Source organism: Onychostruthus taczanowskii, unplaced genomic scaffold (genome assembly GCF_017590055.1).
Source record: "Onychostruthus taczanowskii isolate IOZ18803 unplaced genomic scaffold, ASM1759005v1 scaffold136, whole genome shotgun sequence".
NCBI classification, from domain to species: Eukaryota; Metazoa; Chordata; class Aves; order Passeriformes; family Passeridae; genus Onychostruthus; species Onychostruthus taczanowskii.
In genome coordinates, this window is record NW_024498529.1 from 647,309 (window position 1) to 669,716 (window position 22,408).

The following is a 22,408-nucleotide window of genomic DNA, read 5'->3' on the forward strand; positions in this document are numbered from 1 at the left end:
CCTGCCACAACATGGAATGTGCTTAGTGTAGATGCTGGAGCCACTGTCCTCCCAGCCCTTCACTTTCCTCAAGAATTTACACTAGAGCTACTATTGAACCACAAACTCACAAATGGGAACGCTATCTCTCCTTCTGTTTCATTTAAATGAGCTCAGTGAAGCCAATTGAGAGTTCAAAAAACTTCAGGAATTATTTTTGCACTTATTTCTGAAAACATGTGATTGAAGTGCAACCTTTTCACAGCATGAACATAATGTAAATCTCTGGCTTTGAAAAAATTCAAACTGAAGTAGAAAAAAACTCCTTAAAATATCTCTAGCCTCAATAATGAAAATCCCAAATACTAAACACTCTTAAGTATGTATATGTTCACTTTTAAAATGAATTTAGTCTAAGATTAGTGCTGTAATTTTTCCTAGTATCACAGGCGCTCCTCCCTATAAATGCACAGTTTAAGAAGGAACAGAGACCCAAATTTTGATTGCTAAGGTCTGGGCTTTTGAACATGAAGAGAAAATACTAAGATTTACCTTCCTAATCCAACATTTTGCATGTTCTCTACATAGACAAGTTCCATGACAGGTGTATGATTCCTTAAAAAATACATAAATGAGTAATACAGCAAGATCTCATCCTGAACAGAAAGCTGTTCAGCAAAAACAATTGTATGTATTGTATATGTATATTGTATGTATATGTATGTCTTGACTTCCACACTAACAGGCAAAATTGCTTACAATTCCTATTGAGATACCAAGCCAGAAACACAAATGTGTTTGATGTTCCTCATACATTCTTATTTTGATTTTTTTCCTTATCCTACAATGCTTTTCCTTTTCATTGGACTCTCCATTCAGTCAGTGATAAAAGATCAAACTGAGATGAAAGTAAGAACTGATCCATGTGATTCCCTGATGCTCCTCTCCTTTCTAGATCTTCAGGTCAGACAAACAGCTACTACTAGCGGGCCATGAAAAAATGTGGGAAACAGATAATTTTCTGCAATATCAAGTTAGACAGGCACATCACACAATACATTAATACATGTGCTCGGAGTCTGGCAAACAAAATTTACCCAAAGAGAATATTAATTTCATTGGTTATTCCTTTCCTAACTTCAAAAAAAGAACAAAATCAAGGGTTGAGGGAGTCTGACTGCTGTTTAGAAAGAAAAACATTTTTGTATCATTGTATTATGTGCAAAAGGTATCAAATACCAATAAATAGTCAAATGGCTCCAGAAATTCACTGTTCTTATTAATAAAATCTTCTATTGGGTAAAACTAATGTCAAATTCTGTCTTGTAGCAATTGGAAAAGGCTTTCAGTGAAAAGAAAGAGAAAAGGTTAATTACATAAAGGAATTTTTGATTTTTTTTCTTTTATATTCTTTTGCATCATCCTAATGTTGGTTTCACAAGATGAGGCATAGCGAAGGGCAAAACCAGCTTTTGAAGAATACTTTTTTCTATTTGCTTGACCTGTCCAGAAAAATGGAACCATTTACATAATGAAATCACAATTTGACCTTTTAACACAATTTAACCTTTTTAACAAGAAACCTTCCAGAAAAACCAACAATAAAAAACATACATACACGAACAAAACCCCTAAAATTAACAAAAAAACCCAAGGCCCCCACCCTTGCACCAGAGTCATTAGCTGTGAAGAAGCCAGTGAGAGGGGGAGTGTTTTGAAAGCTGTTTAATGCCTTTCTCAGAATCTCGTCTTTGCAGGAGTAGAACAGGAATGAAGAAGGTCAGATAAAATGATGAAAGAGATTGGCAGTCTCTTTTTTTCCAAGCAGGGATGGTGAACCCCATCTACAGAAGAACACTACTTGGAATTTAATTTAGTTTCTGATTCCCATATGTAGGTGACTATGCCTATGTTCAGGAAGAGACTCTGGGCCCAGGAATGATTTTTCAGGACATCAGATTCCCCCATCACTAAGGTGAGTTACTGGTTTTAGGGCTGGATTTATGTTTCAGTAGAAGAGAACCCACCATTCTGGACATGCAGTTTCTCTTCTCCCACAGTATGATGAGGATCCATTTTCTTATCTGTCCTAGCTGCGTTTTTCCCTTGATAGGCTTCATGTTTGCTCATACTACTTTGCTAAGTGATGTTTACAGGATTCTTACTGGAATCTGTCCTTTTGCTTTCCCCAGGATTTAGTTCTTTGCTCTTTTCTGTCTTTGCTTCTGTGACATCTTCACCTGGCTTCCCATCCTGTTCATCTTTTTCCTTTTCATTTCTACCCTGATAAGCATTTTCCTCTGCTTCTTCCTTAGCCTTTTCTTCTGCATCCTCAGCAAAGAGAGAAGCCAAGCAAGGAAAGAATCACAACTATCAGTCAATTTGACAAGAACAACTCACATATCTAAATCTACTTGAGGTTTTCACATGCAAACAAATTTACTCAGATAAATACAGGAACTGATCTGACAACAGAGAAAGAACATAAGAGGACATTTAACAAAATATTCTGAAAACAACCCCCCTGGTTGTCCTAAATATATTTTATGCGTATGTTCTTTTCTTACCATTTAAAGTTCACCTTCTTGAATGGCAAAAAGAGATCCTAGCTACTGAAGGCTGTAGGGATGTCTCAGAGATTTCACAGAATATTCTGAGTTCGAAGGGATCCCTAGGATGCAGCTCTTAAGTGAATGAGTCATGCAGAGGTCAAGACCATGCTCGAAACAACTGAGCTAATCTCAGGGTCTCATGGCATACAGAAGGATTCCTTTCATTTGGGGCATCTGAAAAAACCCCCTTTGTTCTGCATCTGAACCACAGGACAGAACTTTGTCGCAGGAGAACTGGGCTTGCTACAACATCATTAGCTAAGTGTCTCTTGTCAAAAGTAGTGTCAGAAAATAGAGTCAATAACCATCTCACTTTTCTCACATAGTATGAGAAATTTTTTGTAAATATCACACTCAGGGTAAAAACAGCTCACTGAGACTTTTAGGGACAATGCCATTGCCAAGAGGAATACAGTATTTCACAAATAATTTATTATAGTATTAGCTACAAAAATAGTGCTAATAGGTTCTTTCCTTTCTGATCCCCAATTTCTATTTGCTGTCAACAAACAGTAAATGTTTCTGTATTTTCTTAATAATAATCGTTTTTATTGGCAATGCATCTTGACTGCAAGACACCGGTTTTTCAAGGGTTAGCAATTTAAGCCCCTGCTGTGTGGTAGGCCTTGCTACAAGACAGGCAAGGAGGGCAATGCAGAAGCTTGCTGAGAGTCAAGAGAAAATAGCAGCTGAGCAAAGATACTGATGCAAGTGGCCTGGAGTCCAAAACCAGTTCCTTAGTCCTTAGCCCATACAAAGGTACAGTGGGCTGTATGTTTGTATAACTCTTTCAGGATTAAAAAAAAAATATGCATGCTTGTACTGCTAAATGCACCTAGAAACACAGAAATTATGTAAAAGACCCTCACAGGTCTGTCTTGCACATAGGATTTTTATACAGTTTATGCTTAGTCAAGAAACTATGTATGGTACATGGTGAAATTAAATTCTTAAAACTAGTTACCTATATTGTAACTTCATTCACTCAACACTCCTATATTGCAAGACACTGAACATGTTACATGCTTTGCTTTTTTGGTTAGCTTTAATTTGATCCATAGGGAACTGCTAGATATTAAATAAAGCAAAAAACCAAACAAAAGCAACCAAACAAAAAACCCACAACAAAAGAAAAACAAGCAAAAAACCTCCCCAAAACACACACCAAAACAAACAAACAAACAAACAAACAAACCACAAAAAAAAAAACCCAACAAAACCAAACCAGTAACAAAAAAAAAATCTCTGGGAAACAGATTTTGAACTATGCTTTTGTTTTCATCTTTGTGGAATGCCTATAAAGTGTTTTTCCTTAATGGCAAGTTCTAATCACAAAGAAAACTTGTTTTGAATAATACATGATTTCTTGAATCCTTAGACAAGTCTTTCAGTTGGAGAGGAAAAATCTGCTCTGGCACTTTAGAGAACTGTGCCAAATCCCTGAAGTCACAGTCACATGTTACATTAAAATCAAACTCCTTCTATTTATATGAAATAAAGCAACTCATTAAATAAGGGATTGAGCAACAACCATTCAGATCAGAGAATAATTGTATCACAGTTTCATGGAGAAAAGAAAAAACAGTGACATATTCCTTCTTTTTTTTCTCCAAATCTGGTCTAAATCACCTAAAGGCTCTAGGATACCTTGCACAATCATCCATACCCTTGAGCTGAGGGAAAATTATACCTAAATAATTCTCAAAAGATGGCTCTTGAAATTTCAAAAAGAACTCAAATAATAGAAATTTGCTAATGTCTAGCTTATTAGACATTACAATAATGTCTATAGTAACCTGCCAATTGTTTTTTCTCTTAATGGTCCAGGATATTTGAATAAAAAATAGTTTTCTTATTTTGCAGCTGCAGTAGTCTTCAAAAAACTACTTTCAGTTATATACGATCTTAGCTATAAACAAGTTATCATAAATCTCCATTGCTGTACTCTGCCACCTTGTGTAGTGACCGAGGTACTGCAGAGCCCCATAAAAGAGGTTGGTGGCCGTGCAGCCACCTTGTGGACAGATTGTGGTACTGCAGCACCCCCCATCTGATGTGGATGGCGGTGCTGCCGACTTGTGAACAGAGAGAGGTACTGCAGATCCATACAACTGATGTGGGTGGCAGTACTGCTGCCTTGTGGACAGAGAGAGGCACTGCATCTTACCCTGGCTGAGCTGGGTGGCAGTGCTGCCACCTTATGGACAGAGAGAGTTACTGCAGCTCCCCTTAAAATATGTGGGTGGCTCTGCTGCTGCCTTGTGGACAGAGAGAGGTACTACAGCTCACCCTAGCTGATATAAGTGGCAGTGCTGCCACCTTGAGGACAGAGGGAGATACTGCAGATCCCCATAGAAGTGTTGGGTGGCAGTCCTGCCGCCTTGTGGACAGGGTGTGGTACTGCAGCTCACCCTGGCTGATGAGAACTTCAGTGCTGCCACCTTGTGGACAGAGAGTGGTACTGCAGAGCCACACAATTGGGTGGGTCGCAGTGCTGTCACCTTGTTGACAGAGAGAGGTACTGCTACCCCCCGCATCTAAGGTGGGTGGCAGTGCTGCCTCCCTGTGGATAGAGAGAGGTACTGCAGCTCACCTTGGTTGATGTCGACTGCAGTGCTGCTGCCTTCTGGACACAGAGAGGTACTGCAGCTCACCCTAAAAGGGGTAGGTGGCAGTGCTGCCGCCTTGTGGACAGAGAGACGTACCCTGCTTCTGCTGAAAGACGTCCGGCTGTGGCGCTTACCTGCGCGCATCTCTGTATCTCCGTGTTCTCCGTCTCTTGCCATATGCATCGTAGCCAATACTTTTTCCACTATGTCTAGCAAGGAGAAATTGTACCAGCACAGCACACATCCCCGACCTAGCCCTAGGAGTTCACAAGTTCTTTGTATCTCAGAACATAAAGGGAAAAGCAAGGTTTTCCATGGAGGGCTTCAGGAGAATTTGCAGCACCACAGAAAATTGCCAAAAACAGCTTCCATTGGAATGCTAATGCGAATTTAAGAGGCAGGCGAGCGGCAGGACACCGTCCACTAGCAGTTAGACAGCTGAGCACACATTCCAGGTGTTGTGCCTCTTGATTCTTCACCTCCTGGAAGATGCAGCACTCTCTGTTTCCCATACGTGAAGAAGCAGCTTATAGGCACACAGGGCATCATGCCAGTCACGGTGCACTCTGGGCGGCTGCATCTGACAGAAGACATCAGGCTGTGGTGCTTACCTTCAGACGTCTCTGTATCTCCGTGTTCTGCGTCTCTTGCCGTCTGCATCGTAGCGAAAAGTTTTTCCACTAGGTCTAGCAAGGAGAAATTGTGCCAGCACAGCACACGTCGTCCGACCATGTCCTAGGAGATCACGAGTTCTTTTCATCTCAGAACATAAAGGGAAGAGCAAGATTTTCAATGGAGAGCTGCAGGAGAATTAGAAGCAAGCACATAAAGGTTATCCAAGAACACCTTCCATTCGAATGCTAATGCAAATTTAAGAGGCAGGCGAGCACCAGGACACCGTCCCCTAGAAGTTAGACAGCTGCCCAGGGAAAAGGGCCTGCGTTCATGTGCAGGGGCCAGTAGCCCCAAGTGCCTGACTGTCGTCTAAAATTCCGAACAACGCAGAATGCCTCCCAGACGCAAAGTGCCACCACAGGCAAGTGTGGATGGTTTGAGAGTTCCAAGTGCCTCCTGCAAACTGACATCAGGAACCTGCCCTGCTGAGTTTTGTTTCCCAGGGAAAAGCACAGGCATTCGTGTGCAGGGGCCAGTGGCACGGAGCGGACTGCTCCTGGCTGAAATTCTGAACGTTGCAGGATGCCTCCCAGACACATGGTGCCACCTCAGGCAAGTGTGGCTGGTTTGACAGTTCCCAGTGCCTCCTGCAAACTGACATCAGGAACGTGCCCTGCTGAGTTTTGTTTCCCAGTGGAAAGTTCCGTTGTTCGTGTCCAGGGTCCAGTGCCCCGGAAAGGCCAGTTGCTGGCTGAAATTCCGAACGTCGCAGGATGCCTCCCAGACGCAAGGTGCCACCACAGGCAAGAGCGGCTGATTTGAGAGTGCCAAGTGCCTCCTGCAAAGTGACATCAGGAACCTGGGCTGCTTAGTTTCGTTTCCCCGAGAAAAAAAACAGCATTGATGTTAACCTTCAGATGGCCTAGAGTGGCCAGCTGAACGGTGAAATTCCACATTTTCCGCAGGATACCTCCCAGGCCCAAGCTGCCACCACTACCAACTCGGGCTGCTTTGACAGTGCCAAGTGCCTCCTGCAAAGTGACATCAGGAACCTGGGCTGGTGAGTTTGGTATTCCAGGGATAATGCTGGTGTTATCTTTTATGGGCCTGAGGGCCGCAGTAGAGGGCTGCCTTCAGAAATTCAGCATTTTGCACAGGATGCCTCTCAGACCCAAGCTGCCAGCATTGCCAACTTGGGCTGCTTTGACAGTGCCAATTGGCTTCTGCAAAGTGACATGTGGAACCTGGGCTGGTGAGTTTGGTTTCCCAGGGATTAGGCCTGGATTTTCTGTACAGGGGCCTGCGGTCCGGCGTGGTTGACTCCTTGCTGAAATTCCGCATTTTCGGCAGGATACTTCCCAGACCCAAGCTACCACCACTGCCAACTTGGGCTGTGTTGACAGTGTCAAGTGCCTCCTGCAATGGGTAATCAGGAACCTGGGCTGGTGAGTTTGGTGTTCCAGGGAATAGGGCTGGCTTTTCTGTACAGGGGCCTTTGGTGCGCTGTGTCTGGCTGCATGCTGAAATTCCTCATTGTGCAGGATGCCCCCCACACCTAAGCTGCCACCACTTCCAACATGGGCTGCTTTGACAATGCCAAGTGCCTCCTGCAAACTGACATCAAGGTTTCTCAAGGAAACAGTTCGGCGTTTTGTTTCAGGTGCATGTGGTCCGGAGTGGCTGGCTTCCTGCTGAAATTCAGCATGGTACAGGATGCCTCTTAGACCCAAGCTTCCAGCACTGCCAATTCAGGCTGCTTTGACAGAGCCAAGTGCCTCTTGCAAAGTGACATCAGGAACCTGGGCTGCTGAGTCTTGGTTCCCAGGGAAAATGGCTGGCATTTCCCTACAAGGGCCTTCGGTACAAAGTGGCTTGCTACATGCTGAAATTCCTCATTTTCCGCTGCATACTTCCCAGACCCAAGCTGCCACCACTGCTACCTCGGGCTGCGTTGACAGTGCCAAGTGCCTCCTAAAAAATGTCATAAGGAACCTGGGCTGGTGAGTTTCGTTTCCCAGGGAAAATGGCTGGCATTTCCCTACAAGGGCCTTCGGTACAAAGTGGCTTGCTACATGCTGAAATTCCTCATTGTGCAGGATGCCTCCCAGACCTAAGGTGCCAACACTGCCAACTCGGGCTGCTTTGACAGTGCCAAGTGCCTCCTAAAAAATGTCATAAGGAACCTGGGCTGGTGAGTTTCGTTTCCCAGGGAAAATGGCTGGCATTTCCCTACAAGGGCCTTTGGCCCAGCGTGGCTGGCTGAATGCTGAAATTCAGCATTGCATAGTATGCCTCCCAGGCCCAAGCTGCCAGCACTGCCAACTCGTGCTTTTTTGACAGTGCCAAGTGCCTCCTGCAAAGTGACATCAGGAACCTGGGCTGCTTAGTTTGGTTTCCCTGGGATAAATGCCAGGGTTAGCTTTTATGGGCCTGAGGACTGCAGTAGAGAGCTGCCTTCTGAAATTCCGCAATTTCCTCAGGATACCTCCTAGACCCAAGCTGCCAACACTGCCAACTTGGGCTGTTTTGACAGTGCAAAGTGTCTCATGCAAACTGACATCAGGAACCTGGGCTGGTGAGTTTGGTTTCCCATGGACAAGTACCAGTGTGAGCTTTTATGGGCCTGAGGGCTGCAGTAGAGAGCTGCCTTCAGAAATTCAGCATTGTGCATAGGATACCTCTCAGTCCGAAGGTGCCAGGATTGCCAACTTGGGCTGCTTTGACAGTGCCAAGTGCCTCCTGTAAACTGACATCAGGAACCTGGGTTGGTGAGTTTGGTTTCCCAGGGAGTAGGCCTGGCTTTTCTGTACAGGGGCCTATGGTCCAGCTTTGCTGGCTGCATGCTGAAATTCCGCATTGCGCAGGGTACCTCCCAGACCCAAGCTGCCAGCACTTCCAACTCAGCCTGCATTGACAATGCCAAGTGCCTTCTGCAAAGACACAGCAGAAACCTGGGCTGCTTAGTATGGTTTCCCAGGGAAAAAGTCTCGTATTGATGTCAACCTTCATCTGGCCCAGAGTGTACAGCTGAAGGTTGAAATTTGGCATTGAGTGCACGATGGCTCCCAGACCCAAGCTGCCACCACTTCCAACTTAGGCTGCTTTGGCAGTGCCAAGTGCCTCCTGCAAACTGACATCGGGAACCTGGGCTGATGAGTTTTGTTTCCCAGGCAAACAGATCGACATTGTGTTCAGGGTCCTGCAGTCTGTCATGGCTGACTGCATGCTGAAATTCCTCATTGTGCAGGATGCCTCCCAGACCCAAGTTGTCAGCACTGCCAACTCAGGCTGCTTTGACAGTGCCAAGCGCCTCCTACAAACTGTCATCAGGAATCTGCGCTGCTGAGTCTTGGTTCCAAATGAATAGGGCTGGCATTTCTGTAGAGGTACCTGTGGTCCAGCGTGGCTGGCTGCCTGCTGAAATTCAGCATTGTACATTAAGCCTCCCAGTCCCAACCTGCCAGCACTGCAACTGAGGCTGCTTTCATAGTGCTAAGTGCCTCCTGGAAACTGACATCAGGAGCCTGGGTTGGTGAGTTTTGGTTCCCAGAGAAAATGGCTGGCATTTCTGTACAAGTGCCTGTGGTCTGGTGTGGCTGGCTTCCTGCTGAAATTCAACATGGTACAGGATACCTCTCAGACCCAAGCTGCCACCACTGCCAACTGGGGCTGCTTTGACAGTGCCAAGTGCCTCCTGCCATGTGACATTTGGACCCTGGGCTGGTGAGTTTTGTTTCCTGGGTAAATGGCTGGCATTTCCATACAGGGGCCAGTGGTCCGAAGTGGCTGGCTGCATGCTGAAATTCAGAATTGCGCATGGTGCCTCCCAGACCCCAGACGCCACAACTGCCAACTCGGGCTGCTTTGATAGCAGCTAAATGCCTCCTGCAAAGTGACATCAGGAACCTGAGCTGATGAGTTTGTTATCCCAGGGAAAGAGTCTATCATTTGTGTTCAGGGGCCTGTGTTCCTGAGTTGCTGGCTGCATGCTGAAATTCTGCATTTTTGGCAGGATGTTTTCCAGAGCCAAGCTGCCAGCACTGCCAATTCGGGCTGTTTGACACTGTCAAATGCCTCCTGCAAACTGACATCAAGAACCTGGGCTCGTGAGGTTGGTTTCCCAGGGAAACAGGCTGGCATTGGTGTTAATGTGCCTGTGGCCCAAAATGGACAGCTGAAGGTTGAAATTGGGCATTGTGTGCAGGATGGCTCCCAGACCCAAGCTGCCACCACTGCCAACTCAGGCTGCTTTGACACTGACATGTGCTTCCTGCAAAGTGACATCAGGAACCTGGGTTGGTTTGTTTGGTTTCCCAGGGACAAGTGCTGATGTTAGCTTTCAGGGGCCTTAGGCCCGTAGCTCAGAGCTGCCCTCTGAAATTCTGCAGTTTGCACAGGATACCTCCTGGACCCAAGCTGCCATTGGAGAAGGCCCAGGGCCTGCAAGGCCTCCTTGGAGGTCAGAAGCCTGAGGACTAGAAATTCTTTAAAGGCTCCTTCCAACCCAAAGCATTCTACACTTCCATGATTACAGATATGAGTGACATCATCTCTGGTTGTATTGATAGAGGCATGAGAATAGTATAGAGATAATTTAAAACCTGTTTACTTTGAATATAGAGTAATGTGATTTTGATCCTTAATATATATTCTATATGTTCTGGTTTGTAAGTGCAGCACTGAATAACACATTTTCAATTCATTTTAAATAATAATAAAGTATAGAATAGAAATGGAAAATCTTTTTAGGCTTTAGCCATTACCACATTACTTATATAATGCATAGAATTTTTTAAAAGGCCAAACAATTTTACAAAAAACTGTGTGCTATTATTTCAAGTGTGATGCAGTAATTGATGCCACTGTTTTCAGTGATCTGTGTTTTTTCAAAAACAGGCAAATAGATATAGGTCAATGTGGACCAAGTACAAGTTTCCACCAGTTTCACGGGTACGCTCCAGGCAAGCTTGTTATACTGGCACATTTTTCCAGTGTGAGACGTAGCTGAAAACCTTTTTGGTATGATTCAGATGACAAATGCCACCTCTGAACTGATACGCACACCCTGGGGAAATGACTTCTTTTTCCGATGGAAAATGGCCTTTGTGGCCACTCGCACTGGCCAACACTGGGGTACCAACCTAAAAATTTGCTAACTTTGCTGGATTTTTTTCAAAACTAAAGCTGACAGCAACTAGGACCAAGCATTCCCTTAGAGCCCCAAATGCCACCTCTGAGCTGATAGCCAGACCCTGGTGAAATTATTTCTTTTTCCCATGGAAAATGGCTTCTGTTTTTGGCCACTCGTACTGGCCAACACTGGGGTGCCAACCTAAAAATTTCCAACCTTCGCTGAATTTCTCCAAAACTGAAAATACCAACAATTAGTACCCTCCCTTCCCTTACAGTACCAAATGCCACCTCTGACTCAGCTTCTGCAGGGAGATAGGTCCTGTCCTGGGCACAGGAGCTGCCTCAGTATGGGCTGGGAGCGCATCTGGCCACCACGTTCTCCTGCCTTAAAATATCAACTGGAGCCTGAGCTCAGGGGGATGAAATCAGCAGAATTCCAGGGAACTCTGTCAAGTGTCCCCCAGGGACATCAGTGGGGCTGGGGGCCCCACACTTATTCCCTGCAGATGAACTTCGACTTTCCCCCAGCTCTGCCACTCCCCACCTCCATTTTGCCCCCAAAGTGTCCCTTCTGTTCCCCACAAGTGCCCTGGTGACACCAGGGAGGTCCCTTTGCCTTTCTCCTGCCCCTCTCCAGCCCGAGGCCGCTCCTCTGCTCGCTCTCTCCAGCCTCACCCCACAGGGGGCCTCTTCTCCCTTCCCCGCTGGCTGCTGCAGAATGAGGACATGGTGAGTCCCAATTTCACCTCCAAACAGGCATTCCCTCACCATGAGATGGCCTTGGATTTTACCCCCAACATTTTCCCTTCCTGTGCACTACTGATTGCCTCAGTTTGCCTCAAAAATATTCATTCTTTCACCTGCAAGTTAACTGTGATTTTATGACCAAAAAGTCCATTTTCTTCCCAATGTATTACTGAGATTTTTAAAACCCAAAACCACACAGGTTCTGTCTTATCCTCAAAATCTTTGTGTGTCCCCTATAAATTATGTCAAATCTTTTTCTCTAAAATACTTCTCACCCTTACACATCTCAGGTTTTTCCCCCAGATTTTCTATTGATGTCCACTACTGATCAACTCATTTTAACTCAAGATGTTCCTTCTTTCACTTAGAGATTACCTAAAGGTTTGCTCCAAAATTTCCCTTTTCTGTCCACTATTGATTACCTAGTTTTTCCCTCGAGATGTTAATTCTCTGCCCTACAGATTATTTCAAGTTTTACCCCCAAGATTTTCCCTCCCTGTCCACTACTAGTTATCTCCTGTTCACCTCAAAATATTAATTCTCCCTCCTGGAGAAAATATCACTTTCTACACCTAAAATTTTCATTATGTATCCACAAGTGGTTACCTCTGTTTTCCTTATGTTCCCTGGGGATTATTTCATGTTTCCCCTCCAGATTTTCCCTGTCTGTCCACTTCTACTGCCCTCATTTTTTACATGAAAGTATTCATCCTCTACTCTGGACACTACCTCACTGTTTTCCCCCAGTATTTTCCCTACCTGCCCAGTTCTGTTTATCGCCTTTTTACCTCAAAATATGCATTCTTTCCTCTACAGGGTAACTCAGATTTTATGACCAAAATGTCAATTTTGTTCCCTATACATTAACTAGATTTTAAAACAAAAACCACATGAGTTACATCTGTCTTATCCCCAAAATGTTCATCCTGCCCCCTACACATCACATCAGAGTTTTTCTCAAAAACATTTATTGTTCTGACATATTATCTCAGGGTGTGCCTGCCAAATTCTCCCTGTATGTCCACTCCCAATCATCTCCATTTTACTTCAATATGTTCCCTACAGATTTTCTCAAGTTTTACCCCCCAAAATTTCCTTGTCTACACCCAGTGCCTGCCTCAGTTTGTCAGTGTTCACTCTCTCCCTAGAGATTTACTCAAGTTTTACCCCCAAAATTTTCCTTACCTATCTACAATGTATTACCTAATTTTTAACTAAAAATATTCATTGTCAACATTTAGATTATTTCAAACTTAGCTCCCAAAATTCCCCTACCTATCCATTACAGATTCCCTTATTTTTGCTTCCTACTGATTTTCTACCATGTAGCTTTTCTCATGATTTACCCCTCAAATTTTCTATCTGCCTACTATCAATGACCTCATTTTTACCACAAAATGTTCATTCTCTGCCCTACAGATAATTTCATATTATTTTTACCCCCCAAAATTTCCCTACCTGCCCATAACTGATTCCCTTATGCTACCTTATTGTGTTTGTGCTCTCCCCATGAGATTATCTCAGATTTAACCCCCAGATTTTTCTTACACACCCACTACTCATCACCTCATTTTTACCTCAAAATGTTCATTTTCTGCTCTAGAGATTTGGTCAGGTTGTGCCTCCAAAATTTTCACCACCTGTCCACTTCTGAGTACCTCATTTTTACCCTAAAATATTCATTCTGTCCCCTAGAGATTACATCAAGTTTTACCCCCAAAATTTTCCTTCCTGTAAAATATTGACTCCTTCTCTGCCCTAAACATCACCTCAGCTTTTCCTCAAAATTATCCCCATACTTATTCCCTGCAGATGAACTCAGATTTTCCCCCAACTCTGCCACTCCCCACCTCCATTTTGCCCCCAGAGTGTCCCTTCTGTTCCCCACAAGTGCCCTGGTAACACCAGGGAGGTCCCTTTGCCTTTCTCCTGCCCCTCTCCAGCCCAAGACTGCTCCTCTGCTCACTCTCTCCAGCCTCGCCCCACACAGGGCCTCTTCTCCCTTCCCCGCCAGCTGCTGCCAAGGAAGAAGGACACGGTGAGTCCAGAGTTCACCTCCAAACAGTCATTCCCTCACCATGAGATGGCCTTGGATTTTACCCCCAACATTTTCCCACACCACAGGCAGAACCTGGAGCTCTCCAGTGCAGGCCAGCAGTTCTGGAGCCTGTTGGGTTTGGCTGCTCAAACACCAAAGCTCTTGGCAAAGATGGGATGAGTTAAGTGTTTTCTCCAGTCCTCAAATGTCATATTGTGTTTTCTTTATTTGGCATGTGTTACTGTTTAATATGTGGTTTTGAAATCCCTCTGTATTTTCTTCCCCCTGCTCTTGGAGTAGCACAGGTTCCCCATTTAGACTTGCTCCCTCATTGTTACTCAGTTTGGTTAACTGTTAGTCCTCCTGTTAGTTATCCAGCTACTTCCTTCCAAGTTGTCAATCCCTCCTGTCCCTACCCCTTTTTCCCCAAAAACCTCCCCTGCTCCTCCCCTCCTCATATGTCAATCCTTCCCAGAACCTGCCCTTTCCTCCAGAAACTTCCCTGTCAGTTTTGCATCCTTCGAAACCACATTGGTTTACTTAAGCTTTTCCCCTCCCTTAAGATCCTCTGTTGGTTTACAGATTGTATTTCCCGGCTCTGTGTTCCACCCCCAGTTTTCCCGATTGGTTAGGAATTGTATCCTCGCCTGAGACCGCCCCTGCTTATAAGTTAGTGCCTGCCCTCAGTTCAGGGCCTTGGGACCTTGGACTCGAGGAGTTTGCTATTAAATAAAGTTACGCCAGTTCCACCCCAAGACCTGTGCTGCTGCCTCTTTGTTCCTGTGCCCAACCTCTGCTGGTGGCTGGAATTCTGCGGAGCTTGAAGGGGGACCTGTCGCACCCCTGTTGTCGTCGTCACCTGGCCGGGGCATAGTCCTCATTGTGACACTGAAAGAAAAGAGAAAATGGAAATTAAATCCACTGTAAAAAGCAAAGGCTCCTGGCTTTCCCACTTCTGTTCTGATTGCTCACTATAGGGTTTTATCCATAAAAAAAAAGAGGTGGCACCAAATAAAAGTACCATTTTCCAATTTTTTTCCTCTACATTTTTTCATACATAAAAAGGATGCCCATAGTTTCTTACTGCATTCTTTGCCCAATTTTAACAGAACCATTTTCATTCCAGGTCCTGCTTGTAAGTTATTCCATGCTTTGCCATTGCACTCTGGACAAAAGAAATGCATGTGTGTTCTTGTTTCTGCCGTCCATAACAGAGCACAACAAGAGAATGATCTGAGAATGAGGAGGCTGGGGGATTAGTTGTTTGCTTTTACAGTTATTTTACAGTTATTTTTACAGATATTTTTCTGTTACCAACCATAAACTGTGTGTGTTGTATCTCCCTTCACAACCACTATGAACTATCTGGGGTTAATTCTACACTGACATATAAAATATACCCTGTTTTTCCCTATGGTTTTGCTTCAGAACTGATCCATCTGAAGACAAGGCAGGGAAGACTAGACCATTGTACTTTCCTGTTATTTTGCCATGTCTGTAACAAAGCAAGAAAGCAAAGTTCTTCTCCCAAATCCATCACACTTGGAGCCATGAGAAATGTTGGATTTAAAAGATGCTGATTCACACTAGTGGTTATCACATTTTCCCCATCTAACACCATTCGACAGCTGTCTGGCAGCACAGAGGTCTCCACTTTGGAGTTCAGATGCTGCAGCAGCCAGCTCCAGTCTCAGCCTTCAGTTCTCCACTAATATTTAGTGAAAAAGCCTATAAAGAGAGATGCAAGTGCAAACTAACTTTTGCATCAGCACGCCTGACCTCGGAGCCTTTTGTGCACAGGTACCATTTGGCAAGGGGATTTTATTCATGCAAGAGTTACAACATTGTGCCTGCTGGAACAGAGATTACCATCAAAATGTAAGCAAAGGGCTGCTTAAAGTCACTGGGTTTGTTATTTTTATCTCCCCTCAAACACCACAAGCCAGAGACTGCTGAAGTGGCCTCTCGTGCTGTTCCTTGACACAACTTGCACTGCTTAATGAGGCAGAGGCGCAGAAGGGAACAGGAGCATCCTCACCTTACCACAAACAATTCCCCCACAGCCAGCAGCTCTGGTGAGGAGCTCTCTCCAGAAGTATCAGCTCTGTCAGCACAGACAGAGTACACACAGAAGAAGTACATATACAGAGACAATTACAGGAAGGTATCAAGTAGTTTTACTCATGAAGGTATTCAGTGCTTTTATGTATCCTTAATGCACACATTCCACTCAAGAGGAGTGAACACAACAAAACTTGCCTTAACCTTCCAATAAACCTATTCCTTGCTTCTGTAAGTTTAGAGATGTGGTTTGGCCAGGCAGAAATGGATCAGATCATAATTGCACATTTTAAAGCAGCCACATAACTTCAGTTTTGCTTTGAAGCCCTGATAATCACCAAGGTAAGTACAAGAAGAAGCTATCTCAGATATAGCAACCTAACTTGCACATCACCATTTAGCAGCTGAGGCAAAAGTTACCAGCACCTCCTTGAGGAAGGACATGCAAATTCAGCAGTGGGGCAGGAGCTTTACTGACCACCCCTAAAACCACAGGATACTTTATCACCTACCTAAATCCTGCATAATATTTGGTTCCTACTTTCTCTGTTGAAAACTACTGCAAAACATCAGATGTGGGAATTCAACACATCACTCTGAAGGTCCAGAGTCACCAAGAGAACGCTTGGGGGGCTCGGAGACCTTGGAATGTTGCCAAAAGTGTCTGGTGGCTTGACTTTGATCCATCTAGAGATGAAACATCTGTGTATGAGGAAATGAGAAGTTCTAGGGTGTGAATAGTGTATTTACAGGATGAAGAATAGATTTTAGAAACTGGGTACAGAGGGGTCATGAAGACAAGATGGAGACAAATAACAGCGAACCCCAATAAGCAGACTCCCCAGTCAGAGGCATTTTGGGGATTTTGCACTCCTTTTGAGCCACCTCAGGAGTCAGGGATATGTTTTTGGAACATCTGTTCCAGATTTGGAATCTCATCCCCTCTCTGTTCTCCCTCCACCTTCCCAAAAAAAACCACACAAAGCATAACAATGAAAATCAGTCAGCTCCTCAAAGGAGTTCACAGCAACTCCCTTGTGCTCAGCAAGCCAAAGGTCTCGGAGCGGGTCACTTCCCTTACCTGCGGCCGAACCGCGCAGAGCCCTCCGCGGCGGCTGCGCCTCCGCCGGCTCCGGGCAGCCCCCGCCGCCGTCCCGCCCGCGCCGCTCCGCTCGGTGCCCGCCACGCTCCGGGGCCGGTCTCCCGAGAGTCATTAACTTGGGAATTTTTGCTCTTCCGACCAGTAGTTGTAGCTGGGCTCTCAAAGCTGTCCTGCCTTCCAGATGCCGGAAGTATCCTGATTGTTAAATACCCAACAGAGCAAACTGTTTTGGCCTTGAGCTTCGGTGTGACACCATGTTCAGTCCTGGGACGAAGCCCTGCACAAACAATTTCTAGCTGTCAAATCCATACCTGAACCTTTCTCCTCAGGTTTAATTTCCCCTCCAATCCCTTCCTAAAAAGGACAGGAGAGATTCGTGCCCAAAGGATTCATAATCCAGAGCAGCTGAAGTACAAAATGCTCCCAAACTCCGAAGCTCCAAAACAGTCTGACCTCGGCTGTCCCATCCCTGGCTCTTCCCACAGAAAACTTGAGATAAAGCCCTGCACACTGAACCTGCTGCTGAACTGATGGAAGAGATGCTGTCCTGTCTTGGCTCTGCTGCAAAGTTTCTGGTCTAAAGTTTCTCTGTCCTGAAGTTTCTGGTTTCAAACCCCAAAAAGTTGAAGGTCATTTAAGAAGTGACCAATCTGCCCCAGTGCCTGGGACCATTTCAGGCGCCCAGTTTCAGATGATAGTCTTGTGTATTTGATCTGGAACCTTGTCTAATAATCCCCTGAAAATCAAGAAAAAGCAAACTCCTGTTTCTTTTCCAGTGGACAAGCAAGCTTTCAATAAAATTTCATATACCTATGAGGGTGAAAATGTAATTAGCTACAGGAACCTCTCCAGCGTGAACTTCAGAGATGTGTCAGTGTGGATCTGGAAATCACAAAGAGCAGTGTTACAAATCAGAAGATGCTGCATATTTTATGTAAAATGTGAGCAAGAATCACATCAGGGTCAGTTGGAAGAATCCATACCATGGCAATCGCATAGCTGCTTGAAAAGATTGGGTGTTCCCGACCATTGTCTTACCATTACTCTAAATCATTGCTGTCATCAAAAGCAGGACAGGAAAGGTTACACTTTGTTTTGTTTTGTTTTTTTTTTTAAAGACAATCTAGGAGTAGGCAGTAAACTACTGTAAATGCAACAAGCAAGGCAGCCCTGAAAACTGTTATGATTTAAAAAGTTCTAAAGGTGGGGGTTCATAAAGGAGCACTGTCATAAAGACCTAAGTGGTTATGAGTAACAGAGAGACAGAAGATAAGAAACAACTCTTTGCTGGCTCCTCCAGCTCCACAAGCAGCAATCCACAAATCAAACAGAAATCTGCAAATGAAACTAGCAGGAGCCCAAAAGAGGAGAGGCAGCTCTTCCTGCAACAATTTTCCTAGGAGTCAGCCTGTGTCCATTGCTGCCCCCAGCAGAAGGGGCATCCTGAACACCAGAGGGGCTGGAACACAAATTCCATGGAGAATGAAGTGTGGGCAGCCCAGAGCTGTTCAGAGCAAACCTTTAGAAGCTGATTGTAGCTTGCTGAAACAACACTAAGCTCACCTGGCTTTTTGTTTGATAAGGGATTCATCATCTCTTCAATGATACTGAAAACAGTATCTGATACTGGAACTGCATTTGTAGATTAAAAAAAAAAATCTTAAAATTTTTAAAGACCTAGCAAATCAAATATATATAAAGCTCAAGGGAAGAGGAGAGGCAGACATTGATCTTTTCTGTCTTGTGACCAGTGACAAGACCCAAGAGAATGGAGCTGGGCCAGGGCAGGCTCAGGCTGGAGATCAGGAAAAGGTTCTTCCCTCAGAGGGTGTCAAGCACTGAACTGGCTCCCCAGGGAATGGTCACAGCTGTCAGAGCTCCAAGAGTGTTTGGATGACACTCTCAGGCAGAGGGTAGAATTTTTGGGTGTCTGTGCAGGGCCATGAGTTGCACTCTGTGATCCTGGTGGGTCCCTCCCAACTCAGGAGACTTCACAAGTGTATAATTAAGAAATCAATTTGCTTATCCTATTGTGACAAGGAGAAGTCTAAGGATGGAACCACTCCTCTCACAGACTTTCTATCCGCTCATGTGAAAGGATTTTGCTAAATATTAAAGGCCCAGTGGTATTGCCTTCCCTATCTGTAAGGTTTATGAAAGCAGCAATGTTTGAAATCAGATTTCCCTGTTTAAAAGCATTGCACATTACTGAGCTGTTTAGAGTTCAGAGTCCTGCTGCTCACCTTAGAGCATCTTTGAGGACAGCCTGATAAACTTCATTGTTACCCATTATCAGTGTTACCCAAGAGCCCATTAATTATGTGGCTTTCTCTCTGTTGTGCCAAGGTTCCCTGAGTGGTGTAGGACACATTACAGATGTTGGGTCATGTACACTTGGAATCTGCAAATTCCAGGAAAGAAGAGTTACCACCCAGACAGGGTCAGCACTGTGGCAGCAACAGCCAAGGTAGAGCTTTCCCACAGAACTTATCATTTCCAAAGATTATGTGATTATTTCTGGTGGTTTTGACAGGAAAACAAATGAATAATAAAAAGTTATGTATAGTGAGAACTTACCTTTAACAGATCAGGCATGCTGAGGTACTGTATTCTCTTTTCTGTCCCACTTTGGATCATGAACAGAAACCCTGTTGTGAGCAGTCACTAAAATTACTTTAGCCTTTTATGCTTGTGAGTAAACCAAATTTTCCAGTATTCTGAAAAGTGTTAAGATCCACAGTAAATTCAGAACTACAAAGCACCACAGGAAAAAAACCTGGAATCAGTCTCTACTGTAGACCCATGCAAGAGCACTGTATCTGACCATACCCTACAAGGGAACCCCAAAAGCACAGAAAGGATTCTCCCTCCTCCCAGAACATCAAGTGACAAATGTTCATAGGTACTCAACTATTTAGGTCAAAAAAGACCTTGGAGATCAAGTCCAGCTTTAACCCAGGACCAACAAATCCATCACTACCCTCTGTCCATCAGTGCCACACCTGCACATCTTTTAAACACCTCCAGGAATGACAATTTCTCCACTGCCCTGGGCAGCCTCTGCCAATGCTAGATAACCTTTTTCTACCCCAATGCGAGGACAGCCTGATAAACCTCATTGTTACCCATTAACAGTGTTACCCAAGCGCCCATTAATTATGTGGCTTTCTCTCTGTTGTGCCAAGGTTCCCTGAGTGGTGTAGGACACATTACAGATGTTGGGTCATGTACACTTGGAATCTGCAAATTCCAGGAAAGAAGAGTTACCACCCAGACAGGGTCAGCACTGTGGCAGCAACAGCCAAGGTAGAGCTTTCCCACAGAACTTATCATTTCCAAAGATTATGTGATTATTTCTGGTGGTTTTGACAGGAAAACAAATGAATAATAAAAAGTTATGTATAGTGAGAACTTACCTTTAACAGATCAGGCATGCTGAGGTACTGTATTCTCTTTTCTGTCCCACTTTGGATCATGAACAGAAACCCTGTTGTGAGCAGTCACTAAAATTACTTCAGCCTTTTATGCTTGTGAGTAAACCAAATTTTCCAGTATTCTGAAAAGTGTTAAGATCCACAGTAAATTCAGAACTACAAAGCACCACAGGAAAAAAACCTGGAATCAGTCTCTACTGTAGACCCATGCAAGAGCACTGTATCTGACCATACCCTACAAGGGAACCCCAAAAGCACAGAAAGGATTCTCCCTCCTCCCAGAACATCAAGTGACAAATGTTCATAGGTACTCAACTATTTAGGTCAAAAAAGACCTTGGAGATCAAGTCCAGCTTTAACCCAGGACCAACAAATCCATCACTACCCTCTGTCCATCAGTGCCACACCTGCACATCTTTTAAACACCTCCAGGAATGACAATTTCTCCACTGCCCTGGGCAGCCTCTGCCAATGCTAGATAACCTTTTTCTACCCCAATGTCCAGTCTAAACCTTCCCTGGCACAACTTCAGGCCAGTTTGTCTCATCCTGTCCCTCGGGAGCAGAGCCTGACCCCCACCCACCTCCAGTCAGGGAGCTGTAGAGTGCTGAGGTCTCCCCTGAGCCTCCTTTTCTCCAGGCTGAGCATTCCCAGCTCCCTCAGCTGCTCCTCACAAGCCTTGTGCTTGCAACAGGAAATGGAAAATCCAGGGTTAATGTGTGGACACCTTCAGAGTTCATCCCTGGAGGGCCCAGGGGTGTTCTGAAGCTCTCTTTGAATCCCCAAAAATGCACATTAGCTTGGATTACAGGCTCTCCCTGCCTGGGGAGCATCACACTGAGCTACCAAAATCCACAGGAGTTCCACATCCCTGTTTATATTTTGAGAAAGAAGCCTGGGATCTGAAAGAACAAGTACTTCATATTTCAGTTCAGTATTAGACAGAATTGCCAGCAGACTTAACAGCAGGGCATCAAAACAGTATTTATTGACCTGGTTTAACCACATCCTATCATTGCCTGCACCATGCCAGGAACAAGCTGTCAGTATCTTACTAGAATTGTGTTGTTATACAAACAAAGATAAGTACATACTATCTCAATTGTATTCAAAAATATCTATTAATTTCACCAGAAATATTTACAAGTGACACTTTTTCTTGAAAAGGCTGCTTTAAGCCAGAAAAAAAAATTACAAATAGTAAAGGGAAAATCTAATAAATTAATTGAAAGTCACAATATTTGTCATTGACTGCAAAAGAATCAAAGTTACATTTTTGGTTTTATTTTTTAGGGATAGCCAAGAATTCAAAAATAGTGGTTTGTGTCTAGAAACTTATATAAATCTTGTGAAAGAATTAATTTGCTCCTGCAGTAACAACAGCTGCCATGTTTCCAAACTAATCCAGTTTAAAAAACTGTTCTAATAAAGTCTGTATAATTTTAAGTTATTTGTGTAGTCATTTATCTATGAGCTACAGTATTTGCTGGTTTATTTAGAATTTACTTCTAGAATAGAAAAGAGAAAATGCATTTCATAATGGCAGAATCTCAAATTTCATTTACACAAATAGATTTCTATCAGTTCTTAGAAAGTGCCTGTTTATTTCTTCCACTTTGCTCTATGATATACCCCAAAATTCAGAAAATTCAGAAAAGTTTATTCTAATAAAGCAAGAGAACTGATTATTTTGGCCCCATGTATGTAAAAAAGAGATCTGAATGCAGTAAACGACATCCAAATTACATGCAAAAAAAAAGTCTACAGAGTTAAAAAAAAAGAAAAAATCAAACCAAGAAGCCATTCTAGCAAATCACCATCACAAAAAAAATGCATAATTTGCCAAAGGAGTCATATTATCTATAATATGCTCTGTCAAGCAGAGGAAGCCACTTCATGTCTAGATTGTGTCCTCATGAGGACAGGGTGGCTCCCCAGCAGCGTAAGGATGACATCTAGTGACGGCCACATCCATTTGTTCCCAACTCCAGCCTTCCCAAAAACACCAGCCCAGGCTGCCATCCTCACCTGGAGTGAGAGAGGTTAGGGTTGTACCTACATTTAAATACCTGTATTAA

The 22,408-nt window shown here is 44.2% G+C and overlaps 2 protein-coding genes across 18 annotated transcripts in view; both read right to left on the reverse strand.

Annotated features, from left to right (window-relative positions):
• Positions 1 to 16,986, reverse strand: part of PPFIBP1 (PPFIA binding protein 1) — a 656,824-nt gene extending 639,838 nt beyond the window's left edge. For all 17 annotated transcript variants that reach the window (XM_041397130.1, XM_041397115.1, XM_041397126.1 and 14 more), the window contains exon 1: positions 16,876 to 16,986. The gene's annotated coding sequence lies outside the window, so the exon portion shown is untranslated. The remainder of the gene's footprint in view (positions 1 to 16,875) is intronic.
• A 4,313-nt stretch (positions 16,987 to 21,299) lies between these two features.
• The window catches only part of ARNTL2 (aryl hydrocarbon receptor nuclear translocator like 2), a 31,304-nt gene continuing 30,195 nt past the window's right edge, over positions 21,300 to 22,408 (reverse strand). The window contains exon 18 of the transcript XR_005952110.1: positions 21,300 to 22,399. The gene's annotated coding sequence lies outside the window, so the exon portion shown is untranslated. The remainder of the gene's footprint in view (positions 22,400 to 22,408) is intronic.